This window comes from Dipteris shenzhenensis, chromosome 10, assembly GCF_047967505.1.
Source record: "Dipteris shenzhenensis isolate YYH24624 ecotype China chromosome 10, Dip_SZ_1.0, whole genome shotgun sequence".
Taxonomy (NCBI): Eukaryota; Viridiplantae; Streptophyta; class Polypodiopsida; order Gleicheniales; family Dipteridaceae; genus Dipteris; species Dipteris shenzhenensis.
Genome location: NC_141605.1, coordinates 8,559,080 through 8,576,679, shown reverse-complemented (window position 1 = coordinate 8,576,679; position 17,600 = coordinate 8,559,080). Strand labels below are relative to the sequence as shown.

At 46.5% G+C, this 17,600-nt stretch overlaps 1 protein-coding gene across 1 annotated transcript in view; it reads left to right on the top strand.

Annotated features, from left to right (window-relative positions):
• Positions 1 to 17,600, top strand: part of LOC147897363 (ubiquitin-conjugating enzyme E2 7-like) — a 41,747-nt gene that overhangs the window by 4,416 nt on the left and 19,731 nt on the right. The gene's annotated exons all lie outside the window — the stretch shown is intronic.

The window sequence follows — 17,600 nt, the reverse complement described above, 5'->3', positions numbered from 1 at the left end:
CTTGCAGTTTGCATTTCGTTCATGACTTCTTATTGCATTTCTTGTATAATTTGATTTGGGATTGCTACCTCATGTTGGATGCCAAAGTTTGTAGAAAAGGACATTGACGATATGCTACTTGGAATGGTGTTGTACAGAAAGCACAGTTGTAAGAAAGAGAGTTACTGAAACAAACTTGATGAGAGGTAGGTTCTCGCCCTACTGGAGAGGTGGGAACCATGCTAGAAGGGGTCCATAGTACCTTTTGGGAACTTGGGTTTGACTGTTTTGTAGCTTTGAAGTGCGATAAATAACATTACTAGGTCATCTTCATTGAGTCCCAGATTTCGTCGTCGTTGGTTAATTTAGCGTTGATACTCCTCTTGCACTTTGCATGTGGTACGCGACTTTATTGAGGCCCAGATATTGTCTACATTGGTTAGCTTAGCGTCGATACCCCTCTTGCTTTTCACATCTGGTTCATGACTTGTAGCAATATATCTCACTTTTCTTGCATAATTTGATTTGGGAGAGTACCCTGCCTTGTACAGGGGAAGGAGGAGGTTGACCGTAGGCTACTATGAATGGTGTTGTACTTTTTTTTCCCCTAGAAAAAAAGGAACTTTGGAATGGTGTTGTACTAAAGCACATTGGAAAGAGTTGCCTAAGCAAACTTGATGACTCTTCCCAAGACGATAGACATGATTGAATATAGCGATGTAACATTTCCAAGGCTTATTTGATAAGCAGATCTGAACTGCAATGATTTGCAAAAGGTTCAAAGAGAGCCAAATCTGCTAGATATTCTTTGGCAAACGAGTGAGTCGAAAGATGTATAGTATGAAAAAGTGCGCGATCTTTAGAGCTTGAGCACTTTGCTACAAGGAATGAGGTGTGCCATCTTTTGACATTTTTCTTAAAACAGAAAAAAGGAACTTCTATTAATGCTTGGTAAAAACCACCTTACAAATAGGTAAAACCAAAGGTGCTGATCAGGGGAAAAAGGAAAAAACAGAAGCCGCCTGAAGGGGCCATCCTGTTTCTTGAGCTCCCAGCGGACTGCCTAGAGAGTCTCTGGAATAGGGTCTAACAACCATAATGGCGGACTATACAACCACCGGATGCCTTTCTCCGTGAACATAGAAGGAGCCTGCAGCCTATGCCTAGCAGAAGCGTGCACGCGTTTTGGCGATCGCTCTAGATCCTGGAGTCCCATGCTCCCGTATAGCATGTAGAGTGTAGGTGATGTCTTGCCAGATGGCAACTAGGGTGGCCGCCGGAGTGGTTTGCTACATAGTTAGCAAGGAGCAGGAACGTTCCGAAAATTTGGGTGTTGGAACGGGAACCTTCTGGAAACAGAGAACGGGGGAACGGGAATCGGAACGCCATGTCATACACGACACGCCATCATATAACATAAAACTATGCTAGAAAATGGAAGAAACTAACATTTACTAGCTTTAAACTTTCCATATAAGCTCTAAAATACCCATTTCAAACTTTCAAAGAGCCTTTTTTTTTGGGGACGTTTTGGGGCCGTTCCAGTTCCGGTTTGCCTTTAAAACGGTGTTTTGGATGTTGGAACACCGTTCCATGGTAACTATGGTCTGCTGGCCTCCCATCACCCAACTGTAGGCGAGTGGCCTAGATATGCCAAGTGATGCTAGCCACTGTCTCCCCCACACTGTCCTCTGCCAAAGGTATCGGGCGTGCTCGTGTAGGAGGAACTGCCTCGTGTGCCTCGATCTTGGTCACTGGCAAATGCGTTGCTCTCTAGGTGTGCCTGCGGCCCTCCTTGGCTCGAGCCTTAGCTGGTGAGATGAGGCTCGCATCTGCCCTATGGCGATCCTCAGAGCATGGGTAACTCGCCTGTCCTCCAGATACTGGGCCCTGGTGATCAATCCATCATTTGATACTCTTAGGAAGTGGTCCCGGTAAAACTGGATCTTGGTAGGGAACTCTTGGTCCCCTCCTCAAGTCCGTGATGTGTATAACTGGAGCGAGTCCAACCATATGATCCGGTTGATCTCATCTCGTGGGATCTAAAGGGATGGGGAGTTCAAACTATACTGAAAAGGGGGGAGACATCCATCTCAATGCCTTTAGACCGAAACCATTTTGAGATACGTGCATACCAGGCTGTGCTGATCCCGCTCTCAGCTAGTCGTTTGGATGACTCTAGTGCCAACCTTGGTAATCTTCATCTGCGTAAGTCGCATACCTTGTGTAGATATGTCACTGTCTGGAAGATGACATCAATCCGCAATGGTGTCATAGTGAACTCAACCTGTATGATCTGGTGAGGAACCGTCGGCTTACTCTTGATCATCGTAGATCCATGATAATTTGTAGCCTCTCGAATCTCCACCACCATTTGTCGGTAGGTCACATCCCCAGAAGGGTGTTACTTACATGGCTGTCGGTCTCACTAGTGTATCAAAAAGCCACCCCTTCGTCGGCAGATCTTGGAAGTGTGCATGAAGCACTATCTCTTTAGCTGAGCTAGAGCTCCCTACCCTTGTGTAAGTCGCGCCCTAGCCGTGAAGACAGACCCCGCCAAAACTGCCCCAAGATATGTATATGTTTGTACTATGTCCACTGGCTCCCCTCAATATTTGAAACTATGCCACCAAAGTACTACTCGTGAGGTGTTAAAAATCATGACCTTGGTCTTGCCAAGGTCAACCATCAGGTCTCTCTCTTTGCAGAACACCTCTAGAGCCTCAAGATGCTGTTGTAAGCCTATTGCAGAGGAGGAGATTTATGTCATCTGCATACAGTAGGATCTATATCATCAAATTTGCAAGTAGGGATCCCTCTTCTGCTAGGCCGTCGATGAACATTGTGATCTCGTCAATATAAAGCCCAAAGAGAGTCGGAGAGAGTGGGCATCCTTGCTTCACCTTGATCGTGCTCTCAACCCAATTGATAGACCTCCAGGTGCACGTATCCTCCCTCTAAGAGACTCATATAGGCTCATCACGTCCTCAATCATGACACTTGGTATCTGTATCTCCTAAAGCCTCCGTATAATCGAGCTTGTGGGACTGTGTCAAAAGCCTTCTGAAAGTCTACGAAGCAAGCATAAACTTTTTGGGACCTGGATCTTGCATCCATGCTGTACTAAAAGGAAGAGAGTTGGTCCATGTGAATACCCTGACCGGCAAATCATGTGGATACGCGTGCATACCATGCTGTGCTGACCCCGCTTTCTGCTAACCGTCCGGATGACTTTAGTCCCAGCCTCTGCAGGCTCCTGGTGGGTAGGGACCAAACTTTGTGGAGGAATGTCATTGTCTGAAAGATGGCATCAATCTGGAGTGGTGTCATGGGCCATGGCAAACTTTGCATATACTATCCGATGGGGGACTGACGGCTTACTCTGAATCATCCTAGACCCCATAATCGCCTGTAGCTGTTCAAATCTCCTCTAGTCTGTCACCTAGAGATCACCCTCCAAAAAGGTGCTGCATACATGGGAGTCGGCCTCACTAGGGTGTCGAAAATCCAGCCCTCACTTGAAATTGCGCCTGAAAGCATTGCCTCTCTAGTCAGGCCAAAGCTCCTTGCCCTCATGTGAGGGGTGCCCTGGCTGCATGGATCATTGTGAACAATAGCCTTGTGAAGAAGGCCCCGAAGTATGTGCAGGACTGCACTATCTCCATTGGCTCACCTCGGTAAGTGAAGCTATGTCGGTGGAGTACTGCGTGTGAGGTGTTGAAGATCATAACCTCGGTCTTCCCAAGGTTAACTATCAAGTCTATCTCTTTGCAAAACACCTCTAGGGCCTTCTAGATGTCTCTATAGTCCCTCTGCTAAAGATGGTATGAGGACTATGTCATCTGCATATAGCAGTATCTGTATGATCAAATCAGCCAGCACTGATCCCTCACCTCATGGGCGGTCAATAAAAGATGTGATCTCGTCAATCTAGAGCCCAAAGGGAGTTAGTGAAAGGGGGCATCCCTGTGTCACTCCGATCGTGCTCTCAACCTAATCTGATAGGCCTTCTGGGGCACGAACTCTCAGAGGTCCTCTGATGGCCTCGTATAGGCTCATCATCCCCACATCATGACCTTTCGAATTTGCATCTCTTGAAGTCTCCTGATCATACGAGATCATGGGACAGTGTCAAAGGCCTTCCGAAGGTCTACAAATCAAGCGTAGACTTTTTGGGATCTCCACCTCGCCTCCTTAATGATAACCAACAGGGTGTAGATGTGGGTTAGGGTGGAGTGCTGTCTCCAAAATCCAAATAAATAAATAAATAAATAAATATATGTTGTGTGTGTGTATGTATGTATAAATATATATGGATTTATGTGTGTGTGCACGCACGCGTGTGCACTCACGCAGACATACATACATATACATAAATGAACGCGCTCGCACACACAAATAGATGTGCATGCATGCATGTATGTATGTACGTATGTATGTCCATGTCTATCTATCGATCTATCGATCTATGCATGCATGCACGTATGTTTGTATGTACATATACGTATACATGCATTATGTATGTATGTATATGTCTATATGTCTGTACATATATGTGTGCACATGTGTACATATGTATATGTACATATATATGTACATATACATATATATGTGTGCACACATGTGATGTTCTCTTTCTCTCTCTAGAGAGAGAAAGAGAGAGAGACGTGCGGTGCTGCTATATATATATATATATATATATAGAGAGAGAGAGAGAGAGAGAGAGAGAGAGAGAGAGAGTAGTGGAATAAAGGGACTAATGTAGGAAAATTAGAGGGGATTGTCAAGATACTAATATTGTAACAAAGGGGATTATAGGAACTAATGAAGGAAAATTAGAGGGGGTTGTGGAGGAGACTATATGTAGGTACTTTTTGATGTGACCTCATCTTATCCTAACCCATACTCTGCACGTTCGTACCCCTCTCTCTCTTTCATCCCCTTCTCATGTAAGTCAAAAAATTTGCTGCATAATTTTACAATTAGCAGTGATACCATGCCTACAAGAGCGGGAGTAGAAGACACATGGGGAAAACAAGCTTTGGAGACAGCTATGGCAGCCCCCTCTACAGGGACAGGTCACAAAGGTCTATAGTGTACTCACATGTTTCAACAAAATCTAATGTGGCTTTATCGGCTGAGAAAGCACATGTGGACAAGATATTAGCTGAGATTAGGAAACAAGGCGGGTGACATGACCCCGTAGGATGTGACCCTATCACTGACCTAGAATCTCGTCCTCAATACAACCAGAATCATAGAGCAGGTGCCTCGATCCTCCCGACCACCCCCGAGCACGTGGGCTACAGCTCGACTCATCCATAGGCCCGTATCTAACCTAGGCGTCCCATACCACCTGAGCCCGTCCTGAGGACCTTCGATACACCACCTATGATCCGCCATGTAGATGGCCACAGTCTCGGCCTGGGTCCAAGCCCCATCCATCAGTTGAGGAGTGCTCAACTGATCTACACAATAGCACTGGCCCTCCCTCTATGTAGAAGGAAGCCCGCTATAGATAGCACAATGCTATGAATAGCTCCCTCCATATAAAGCGAGCACTATATATGAATCAATCTCTATATATAGCAATCTCGGCTAAAAATAGCCATCCAGCCCTATGCTATCCCGTAACCCATGTTCACCTGATATCCAACCCTAGGTACACCATGCACATGACATACTCCCCTTCCTCTAAGAACTCACTCCTGAGTTCACCAGAAAGCCCGAAAACTCTCTGTGAAGATGAGTCCATGCCAATAACTATACTTTGACTATCAGTTTGAGTGTGCTATACTTTCCATGAGATTCAAATCAAAGAAAAGCTAAGGCCAAAGCCACAATCTTTGATAACTAACCCAAGGAAAGTAAATCTCTCAATCTAAACAAGGTTACATATAGTCGAGTAATCTTCTCGAGAAATCAAGTAACGCCTAAATCCACAGAGTTAATTCCGTTGACATATCCGTACACAAGCATTGAAGGTAAATGATTCTATCAACCTTATCTATTGAGTATCCTTGAACTCAAAATCTTAGGTTGAGATTGAGGAATCATTGTTCGAACATCCCCATCAATTGAACCCCTCGAGGCCAATTTTTGGGTTGCAATTTCTATCAACCCTAATTCTTGAATTACTTAGTAGCCTCAATGGAATACCCTTGTAATTCAAATTCTTGGGTTGAAATACATGACAGACTTTCCATCGCAGAACAATTAGTTATCAGTTCATAACTCATGATGGAAGAATCTTCATGGAAAAGATATGGTCCCCCTGATCTATCCTCGAAATGCCCCTACATGAGGATAATCAGTAAAAATTCAGTTGGCTATATCCAGTCAATGGTACTGTTCTAGATATGTATATAGTCAACCATCATAGGAATAACATCCTATGTGATCCAAAGACTACGGAAACATACAATCCGAAATCTCTTAAAATAAGATCCACTATCGATATCCTGTATAAACTTGTGCACAACAAACCGCTCCAATCACATGATCATCCAGTTCTTAGGACCTCTTATCTAGGAACATCAAGTTCCAAACAAGGCATTGACATACCATCACCAGAAGAGATGTGGTAACCCTCCCTGAGATTGAGTCTAGACTATGGAGCTCCAGGGTTGAACCCAAAAAATACATGGCTTCTCTCAGGGTAAAGAATCTTAGTCAGCCCTCGTTTAAAAAATAAAATAAAATAAAAAATAATCTAATCAGGTTGCCCCCAATTCAATTCAGCCTACTTGTACTTCACCCTAGAGGTCCTTGGGTATTATTTCACGCTAGATTATACCACCACATCAGAGAATCTTAAGTGTAACATACCTTAGTGTCCCATACCACCAAAGTATACTGCAAATAAAAAACTCAGTGGACAATATGAGTGAATCAAGTAGCCAATCCCTCTTCAACTCAGATGATCCCAGATTGAGTCAGGGTGGCAAATCCGTACTCAATCCTTTTCTTAATGTGATTATATCACCCCCTTGTGTTACAATACCCCAACCAATAGGTCAAAGAAGAAAACGGGAGGTAGCATCCCTAACAACTCTTGAATCCTGACTATCCACGACCTCGGGCTAAAAGAGTGAGAATCAGAATGACCCCGCCTTTGGACATGATTCAAAGAAGGTATCCAACAAGACTCATCCTGGTCTAATCAATAAGAACCTTCATATGTCCAAACGGTAACTCAAAGAAATGCCATAACTCACAATCACATCAAGATCAAAACTTCAAATAGAAACCAAATAGGAATCTACGCACCAAGATTCGAGAAAGGGAAATTCAATTGTCTTAGTTAAGTCCAGTTTAAGATGTAACAAAGTCTTAGGCATCCTCAATGTACCATATATCTAAAAAACTGCAAGATATATGGAACAAAAGTACACGTTATATAATAAACCAATCAAATTATAAATGCCACTTAGTTACAAATCAAATCCAAATTAACCAAAAGCTGGTCAATTTAATAGAAGACAATTTAGAACATAATTCATACAAAATTGGGGAGCTTCTTGAACCAAGAGTGGTTCAAAAGATCCAGTCGAGCAAGAAATAATTAGGTGTCGGTCAAAACTGAGGATTTCAACTTCTTCATCGCTTCTCAATAACTCGGAAGTGGTATAAAGACTCTAAAACAAGCTGTCTACATTTAGAACAGCATGAGCCTTCTTCAATATATTTCTAGTACTAAGGGGTTTTATAGTAGTGAAGAGCTGCCCAGAGTTCATCCATCAAGGAATCCATCTCTCGTAGCAGGTCATGAGGTCTACGAGGATTAATCTCCGATGTAGCCTCATCCTCCATCTCAATAAAACAGTAATCCAACGTAGGTGTCTCATTACTTCGATGTCCTTCCATGGCTGGAAAATATCTCGCACGGGAGAGGGACTAGAAGAAAAACAACTGCGTCCAAACGCGTGCTCTTCACACTAACAAAAAGAGAATCTGGGGCTGCGTGGAATCAAGGAAGAAGGCGGGTAGAGGACAGCAAGAAAGATGGCAGAATCTGATAGGCTGATCTGAGACAGAAAGAGGGTGGGAAATTCGCCTTCATGCGCTGAAGTGCTGAAGTGAGAGAGAGAGAGAGAGAGGAATCCCAGGTATATAAATAGCCAGGGAGGGCCATCAAAAGCTAGGCGAATTCAGGGTGGGTGCTTGATTTAGAGCAAGTGCTTTCCTCGCTAGAGAAAAACAAAAAAGCAACCTGCTTTTTTTTAAACCAAAAAACAGTCTCGCTTTTAATAGATCTGGTCCCGCTTTTCTCCAGCCAGCCAAAAATAGCCAAAACGCGCTAGATTTAGAACAAGTGCTTTCCTTGCTAGAGAAAAACAAAAAAGCAACCTGCTTTTTAACAAAAAAAAACAGTCTCGCTTTTAATAGATCCTGTCCCGCTTTTCTCCAGCCAGCCAAAAATAGCCAAAACGCGCTAAAATCAGGCCATACGCTCCTTCCCAAAGCCAAGCGCCTGCCCCCAATCATATCGCCCCTATATCGGATGCCCGAATTTTCCAGACAAGCCGTTCTCTGGCTTACGAACATCCTCTCTTTCCTCCTTCTCAACCGCAACAAATGTAGGTCTCTAGGGTAGGAATTTCATCCTTGAGAACCTAGAGCAAATTCTTTCCCTAACCAGCCTACTGTCACGCGTCCCCACACAGCCAATCACATCAACAACTGAAGTGTGGGTAGTTATAGGTCAGAAACGATCCATCCTCATATCTCTTGCTGAAAGCATCAAGTCTTCTCATCGCCTACCCTTCTCAGGGAATCACGATTTTCAAACACGTAGCAACCGAGAGAGAGCACATAGCCTATGGACTTCTATTTCTTCCACAACTCTCCCAATCATGAGCGCACATCATCAACCAACGATTCAGCCCATACATGAGCGGAAATTCAGATTTGCAAAAGCAATCTCAAAAAGCGTATCTGGAAGACATCTTTTCTGCATACCTTGCGTTGAATTCAATTGTGATAGGACGGCTCTGATACCAAATGACACGACCCCGCAGGATCTGACCCTATCACTGACCTAGAATCTCGTCCTCAATACAACCAGAATCATAGAGCAGGTGCCTCGATCCTCCCGACCACCCTCGAGCACGTGGGCTACAGCTCGACTCATCCATAGGCCCGTATCTAACCCAGGCGTCCCATACCACGTGAGCCCGTCCAGAGGACCTTCGATACACCACCTATGATCCGCCATGTAGATGGCCAGAGTCCCGGCCTGGGTCCAAGCCCCATCCATCAATTGAGGAGTGCTCAACTGATCTACACAATAGCACTGGTCCTCCCTCTATATAGAAGGAAGCCCGCTATAGATAGCACAATGCTATGAATAGCTCCCTCCATATAAAGCGAGCACTATATATGAATCAATATCTATATATAGCAATCTCGGCTAAAAATAGCCATCCAGCCCTATGCTATCCCGTAACCCATGTTCACCTGATATCCAACCCTAGGTACACCATGTACATGACAACGGGAGGTACAAGAAGAATGGAGGAAGGAGAAGGCCAAGAAAGAAGAATGGGAGGAGAGGGCAAAATGGGAAAATGAGAAGATCAAGCTCCAAGACAAAGTACACACATCGGGCCTGGGAGGAGAGTGCACAGAGCAAGCTGAGTATGGCTGTATGGAACTGTAATGGTACCCTTTGGTCGTACCTAGGTGGCTTCTTGGAGACATACACAGATAGAGACATCATCTTCTACACCGAGACACATGAGAGCCCAGAGAGAGGGCTGCGAGGTTTTGGAGGTGTAGCTGTCCTTTTCAAGACACACTTGAGACCACTCATATTTGTGGTGCAAAGAGAGATGGAAAGATGACTCAAAACCTCTTGGTTTGATGACGAGTATAGATAGACGCGAGCTCACACGGGAGCGAGCCTTGGGTCAATTGACGTCATCTGAGATAGAGCAGATCTTCTGACGGTTGACACGCCGTGAGAGGCGAGCTTTCCTTACACAGGATGGATGAGATCATCAGATCATTTCGAGGAGGAGACCGAACTAACTATTGGATGGGGACTTCTTTTGGAGGGGAAGCCACCCATTCCCATTATTGACGCGGGGGTATGGCACACCTATGCATGCTCCTTACACGATGTCCCGAGGTAGGCACCACTGGATGTCCTTTATGCCCCGGCCTACTACATGTCACTTGTTTACTACAGAGAATTTACGGGCTGCACTCCACCGGCTCCACAACTGGAAAGCACAAGATCTTAAGGGCCTCTGGACAGAGCATTTTACATATGGGCAGGAGGTCTTAGCTCCGATTCTTGCACAGATGTTCAACCATGCAATATGCCACGGGTTTCCACCGGCTTGGAGCACCACTAGCACTGTTGTACCAATACACAAAGCAGGAGACCCCATGGACACTGGGAACCATCACACCCTCATGATTGGCCACACATTGGCCAAGATCTATGGATCGGTACTAGAGAGGGAGATCAATAGTCATACAGAGGCACGGGGGCAGCAAGCACTAGGGTAGGTAGGATTGAGGAGGCAGTACTCTTTTCTAGATCACATTTTCACTTTGAGGGCGATCATTGAGGAGGCGAGGTCCAGACACCAGGAAGTCTACACATGTTTCGTGGACTTTCAGAAGACCTTTGTGATTGTGCCACGATTCCGCATGATCAGGAGACTATAGGAGATGCAGATACTAGAGACGTTGATCTAGGGTGTGATGAGCCTATATGAGTCAGTTAGAGGTAGAGAGCACGATTGGGGTGAAGAAGAGCTGCCCCCTCTCACCGACTCTCTTTGGCCTTTACATTGATGAGATCACTTCCTTCATAGATCGCCTAGGGGGCAAGGGATCATTATTGGGCGACCTCGTGATACAGATATTGTTGTACGTGGATGATATTATCCTTACATCATCTTTAGCGGCAGAGGGGTTGCAGAGACATTTGGAGGCCTTAGAGGTGTTTTACAGAGAGAAAGACCTGACAGTCCACCTGGGGAAGACTAAGGTTATGGTCTTCAACACCTCACGGGCAATGCTTTGCCGACTTAGCTTCACGTATCGTGGCGAGCAAGTGGAGATAGTGCAATCCTACACATATTTGGGAGTAGTCTTCACATGATCCATTTTCACTATGACTCACATAGCCCAGGCACGACTCACACGGGGACGTAACGGGCTATCAAAGGGATGGCAAGAAGGAATGAAGCTACACGTTCAAGCATTGCTGATCTTCTAGGCTTTGAGCTCAAAATGGGTTTGTTGTTCCTGGGAGTTGCGCCATGCTCAAAAAATTTGACCTCTATTTCAGCAAGCTCACTAGGAAGCATTCCGTCAAGCCTCTGAATTGATTGTTGCTCTCCCATTGTCTGCCCACGCTCGACCCGCATCCAAGGATGGATGAGCCAAGGAGAGTTCTATGATGCTTTCTCTCCTAGTAGGTTCTTTTTCACTGTTACGTTAGTTAGGGAGGGACCCTACGGCTTAGTCTTCCACCGAATATAAGGGCCACGTGAAAGGAGACTAATATGTAATGACAAACCTAGACTTATCACAAACCTAGACCTGATAAGTCGATCGCAAGATTTATCGTCAAATGTGAAGAGGAGAAAGATACAAAGCTTAAGGAAAGGGCTCTAATACCAATGTAGAAAAGGCTGACAAGGCAAACTTGGAGAAAGGGATAGAACTAGCAAAAGGGAGGGGGAGGAAGAGGAAGGAGATCAAGGAAGGAGTGGAGAGGAGAGAGAGAGAGAGAGAGAGAGAGAGAGAGATGCATTAATGTCCACGGGAGGCCTTGTGGGCCTATGGGACAAAGTGTGCAGAAAAAGCGAACTCATACAAGCCTCAGTGGGCTGAAGCAAAGGGTGCGATAGGGCCCTTGTCGAGTGCTAATCTATGGCAGCAAAATCATAATCATAATCATAATCAATCTATCCAAATACACACCGAGACAAGTGCTGGGACTCAAAAACCAAAGCCCGGTACAATGATGGCTCTCTGATGAGTTGCGAAGATATCACGTATCTGCGTCTGTCGAGCTGTCTCACGCGGGGATGTGGTCTCCTTGATCTCGAAACTCTCTGGGCTATGTCCAGAGTGACCTCTCGTCTTTGTCGGTCACCCCTAAGGAATAATGTGATAGGCCGGACATGAATAGAATGTACTCTGGGCACTCTTTCTCTCGCGTGAGGTCTCTGTGTCCCTCAAGGTGGTCCTGTGTCAGCTGCTAATCCAGGCTACCCTCATGTCGGCTAGCTCCTCCTCCTCAAGTCCACTGTGTCTTGGGTCTGACTCAAATGTATAGAAGTCTGTGATGCGCCATTGTGCCTTGTCAGCCTCTGTCTGGCCATCCCTTGCTGCTCTCTGATCTGTCACAATAGTCTCTTCCTATGTCTGCGCATCTCCCTCAGATAGAGCCCAATGCAGGCCTGGTCATGGAAATGGATCAATCGTGAGAGGGCCGAAGCCACTCCCCTCTAGGTAGAAAGAAAGAAATATTAACATCCACGGGAGACCTCGCGGGCCTATGGGACAAAGTGCACAGAAAAGCGAACTCATACAAGCCTCAGTGGGCTGGAGCAAAGGGTCCGCTAGGACCCTTGCTGAGTACTAATCTATGCTAATAGAATCATAATCATAATTATAATCATAATCATATCATATCAATCAATCTATCCAGGCGCTGAGACGAAACCGAAGCCTGGTACAGTGATGGCTCTCTGGTGGGCTATGAAAATCTCGTATCTGCGTCTTTCAAGCTGTCTCGTGCTGCAGTGGGAGGCGCGGTCTCCTCGCTCTCTGGACTCTTTGGGCTATGTCTAGAGTGATCCCTCGTCTCTGTCGGTCTTCTCTGAGGAAAGCTATGATAGGTCGGAGTGTGCTCTGGGGGCTCTCTATGGCACGTGTGGCCTCTGCGTCCCTCTCTCGGCGGTACTGTGTCGGTTGCTCATCCAGAATGCTCTCATATCGGCTAGCTCCTCTACCTCCACTCCACTGTGTCCGGGGGCTGACTCAAATGTATAGAAGTCTGTGACGTGCTGCTGCATCCGATCATCCTCTATGTCTTGTGTTGGTCTGACCACCCCTTGCTGCTCTCTGATCTGTCGTAGAAGTGCCTCCTTGTGTCGCCGCATCTCCATCAGATAGAGTTTGATACAGACCTGGTCATGGGAATGGATTAGTTGTGACAAAGGACCGAAGCCATTCCCCTCTAGGTAGAGACAGTGGTAGCGTCCTCAAAATCTTGTAGTAGGCTCGGCAAACACAAAGAAAATGTTCCTCTGTCTCAACCGCCCCCAGCGTACATAGCGTGTAGATCCGTTGCTCTCTAGGTATACCTGCTGCTCTCGCTGCCTCAATCCTCAGCTGATGGGATGAAACCCGCATCTGACCAATGGCAATCCTCAGTGCATGAGATACTCCTCTATCCTCGAGATATTGGGATCTGATAATGAATCCCTCATTGGATACTCTCAGGAAGTGGGTAGAATTGGGTCTTGGTGGGGAGTTCCTGGTCCTCCCTCCAAGTTCGGGATGTGTGAAGCTGGAGGAGGTCTAACCGTATAATACGGTTGATCTCATCTCGCGGGATCAACTTAGGAGATGCATCCATGCTGTACTGAAAGGGGGGAAGCCTGTCCATGTGGATACCGTGCCTGGCAAGCCATGTAGATATGCGTGCATACCATGTGTCTGCCCCACTCTCTGCGAGTCGTCTGGATGACTCTAGGACCAACCTCGGAAGTCTCCAATGGGGTAAGTCCCACACCCTGTGAATGAAAGTCACTGTCTGAAAGATGGCATCAACCTGGAGAGGTGTCATGGCGAACTTTGCCTGTACTATCTCATGTGGAACTGAGGGCCTACATCGGATCATCCTGGATCCCATCGTCACCTGTAGCCGCTCGAAGCTCCTCCAATCTGTCCTCGATAGATCGCATCCCTAGAAAGGTGCTGCATACATGACAGTTGGTCGCACTAGTGTGTCGAGAAGCCAGCCCTTCGTTGGTGGATCCTAGAAGTGCGCCTGGAAATATTGCCGCTCTAGCCTAGCCAAAGCACTACACCCTCATGTGAGTCGTGCCTGGGCTGCATGCTGCATTGTGAAGATGGGTCCTGTGAAGACTGCTCCCAAATATATGTATGACTGCACTATCTCCATTGGTTTACCACGATAGGTGAAGGTGAGTCGGTTAGTCATTGCTCTTGAGGTGTTGAAGACCATAACCTTAGTTTTCCCAAGGTTGACCGTCAGATCTCTCTCTCTGCAAAACACCTTTAAAGCCTCCAGATCTCTCTGTAATCCCTCCGCTGAAGAGGATATAAGGACTATATCATCAGCATATAACAGTATCTGTACGAGGAGATCCCCTAGTGATGAGCCCTCGCCACCTAAGCGATCTATGAAAGATGTGATCTCATCAATGTAGAGTCCAAAAAGAGTCGGTGAGAGAGGGCATCCCTGCTTCACCCCAGTGGTGCTCTCGACCCAATCTGATAGGCCACTGGGGCATGGACCTTACCTCTGACTGACTCATATAAGCTCATCACACCCCAAATCAGCATCTCTGGTATCTGCATCTCTTGTAGTATCTTGCTCTTGAATCTTGCCTGCCCTAGTGCTCGTTGCCCCCGTGCCTTTGTATGACTGCTGATCTCTCTCTCTCTAGTACCGATCCATAGAACTTGGCCAGTGTGTGGCCAATCATGAGGGTACGATAGTTCTCGGTGTCCACGGGGTCTCCTGGTACGATAGTAGTGGTGCTCCACGCTGGTGGGAAGTCATGGCGAACTGCAAGGTTAAACATATGTGCAAGGATCGGTGCTAGGACCTCTTGCCCATGTGCGAAGTGCTCTGTTTGAAGGCCTTCGTGATCCTGTGCTTTCCAGTTGTGGAGTTGGCGAAGTGCAGCCCGCACATTTTGCGTAGTGCATAGATGACAAGTAGTGGGCTTGGGCATAACGGACATGTCTGGCGGTGTCTGCCTCGAGACATCATATAAGGAGCATGCATAAGTGTGCCACATGCCCGGATCGGTGATGGGGATGGGTGGCTTTCCCTCCGCGAGGAATCCCCACCCAGTGGTTGGGTCTCCTCCGCGGAATGATGTGATGATCTCATCCATCTATGTGTGAGGAAGGCTCGTCTCTTGCGGCGTGTCAGCCGTTGAATGATCTTATGTGCATCGTGTGGCATCAACTGACCCAAGATTCGCTCCTGTGTGAGGTGGGCTCGCATTTCTCTACACTCATCATCAAACCAGGGGTTTTGAGGCATCTTCCCATCTCGTACCCGTGAAGATCGGGTCGTAGGAAAGGATCTGGTGGCAACATCCTGTATCACTGCGACAAGGGTAGCTGAGACATGGGCGAGGTCTAGATCAGCCTCCAATAAGGCTGGAAGCTCTCTGGCTAACTGACACACATACACTGGATCTAGGGTACGGTCAAAGTGAATCTGGGTATGGGTAGCGGTAGGGACTCTCCCTGTGCCTAGTGTAGTAGCAAGAACATCGAAGGCCAGATATGAGTGGTCGGCTCCAAGTGGGGGGGGGGGGTATGGTGAGGTCATGTATTCGTGAGACAAAAGCCAGTGGGCCCAGTAAGTAGTCCATTGTGCTAGTCTCGCCTCCATGTGGGAAGCATGTGAATCCCTCAGATGATGGCCATTGTAGATGATGAGGTCGTGGACAGTGCCCAACTCAAGCAAGGGTCACTCGTATGCTGTAGAGGGCGGTAACGCCCCCGGATCACATAATAGGCTGGGCAAACACAAAGAAAATGCTCCTCTGTCTCAATTGCCCCCAGCATACATAGCGTGCAGACTCGTTGCTCTCAGGGTATACCTGCGGCTCTCCCTGATCAATCCTCAACTGATGGGACGAAACCCGTATCTGACCAATGGCAATCCTCTATCCTCAATATACTGGGGTCTGATGATGAATCCCTCCTCCGATACTCTCAAGAAGCGGTCGCGGTAGAATTGGGTCTTGGTGGGAAGCTCCTGGTCCCCCCCTCCCAAAGTTCGAGATGTATGAAGCTGGAGGAGGTCTAACCGTATGATACGGTTGATCTCATCTTGTGGGATCGACTCGAGGCGCGTCCATGCTGTACTGAAAAGGGGGAAGCCTATCTATCTGGATATCGGGCCTCGCAAGACATGCAGATATGCGTGCATAACATGTCTTAGCCCCTCTCTCTGCTAGTCATCTGGATGACTCCAGGGCCAGCCTCGGAAGTCTCCAGTGAGGTAATCTCAGAGTCTGTGGATGAAAGTCACTTTCAGAAAGATGGCATCAACCTGGAGACGTTTCATGGCGAACTCTGCTTGCACTATCTCATGGGGGACTAAGGACTTACATCGAATCATCCTGGATCCCATCATCACCTGTAGTCGCTCAAAACTCCTCCAATCTGTCCTCGGAAGATCGCATCCCTAGAAGGGTGCTGCATACATAGTAGTCGGTCGTACCAGTGTGTCGAAAAGCCAACCCTTCGTAGGTGGATCCTAGAAGTGCGCCTGGAAGCACTGTCGCTCTATTCGAGAGCACCATTCAAACGATATCAGTGGAGATTCGCACCTTTTTAAGCTTTGCGTGCATTCTTGGCCCAAGTGGGACCGAGTGGAACATTTGCGTCGGGCTTTTCATCCACTTGGGAGTTCGTCGTGGTTCTTTCAGCCAGATCTGGCAAGCTGCAAATGGACAATTGATGGTCGCGGAAACAGAGGAGGAATGTGCAACACAGTGTTTGTCAAATCGGATCTTCCTAGAAGGAGCTAGCCACATTTGGACTTATATTTTTCTTTGACAATTCACCAAGTGTATGCCTCCTTTCAGGAGTCATTACCTCGCAGTGATCCATCATCTGAGGCTGCTCAGCATGAGCAAATTTTCCTTCCATAGTCGGAACATTAAGCTTTTGTTGTTTGGTTGTGATTTCAAACCTTAGAAAGCACTGGGCTTACTCATTTAATTCCGAAAACTTTTGAAACTAGATGGCTGATGAGTACGTAAGCATAGCTTTGCTTACGAAGCTATTATTCTTTTTAGGGCTGCATTCCAGGCAGGAGCGCTCTACTAACACCTTTGAAAAAAAGTGTCCTCCCAATCAATTTTGGACACTCATCCCATGCCCATGCCTCTATTCACTCCTTTCTATTCTCATTTTACTTGAGAGCTCTCTCTCTCTCTCTCTCTGTGCGTGCGTGTGTGTGTGTGTGTGTCTTCTCTCGCTCGTGCACGCATGCTCCCTCCCCCCCCACATCAATTATCGATATACTCCATAAAGGTTTGAAATGAAGGCAGCACTGTTGAGCACATCATGTGCCCTCTTGTTTATTTTTCTCATTTATTCTTAATTTTTTCTAAAGTCGCTTACAAACTCCCTTCTTTCCTTTGTTCTATTATAAAATTTAATTTGTAAGATTGGATATATTCCAGTCTTATGAAGGTCTATATACATCCTAAACACGATTGGCTTTAAATCTCTAATTTTACTCATTTATGTTCTGGTGGTATATGACCCTTCATGAGATTGAATATTACAGTTGTAGTTAATATTGTTTAGCTTGCACTAGGATTTTCCTCCCAGATGAATGAGAAGGGATCAAGGACATGAGT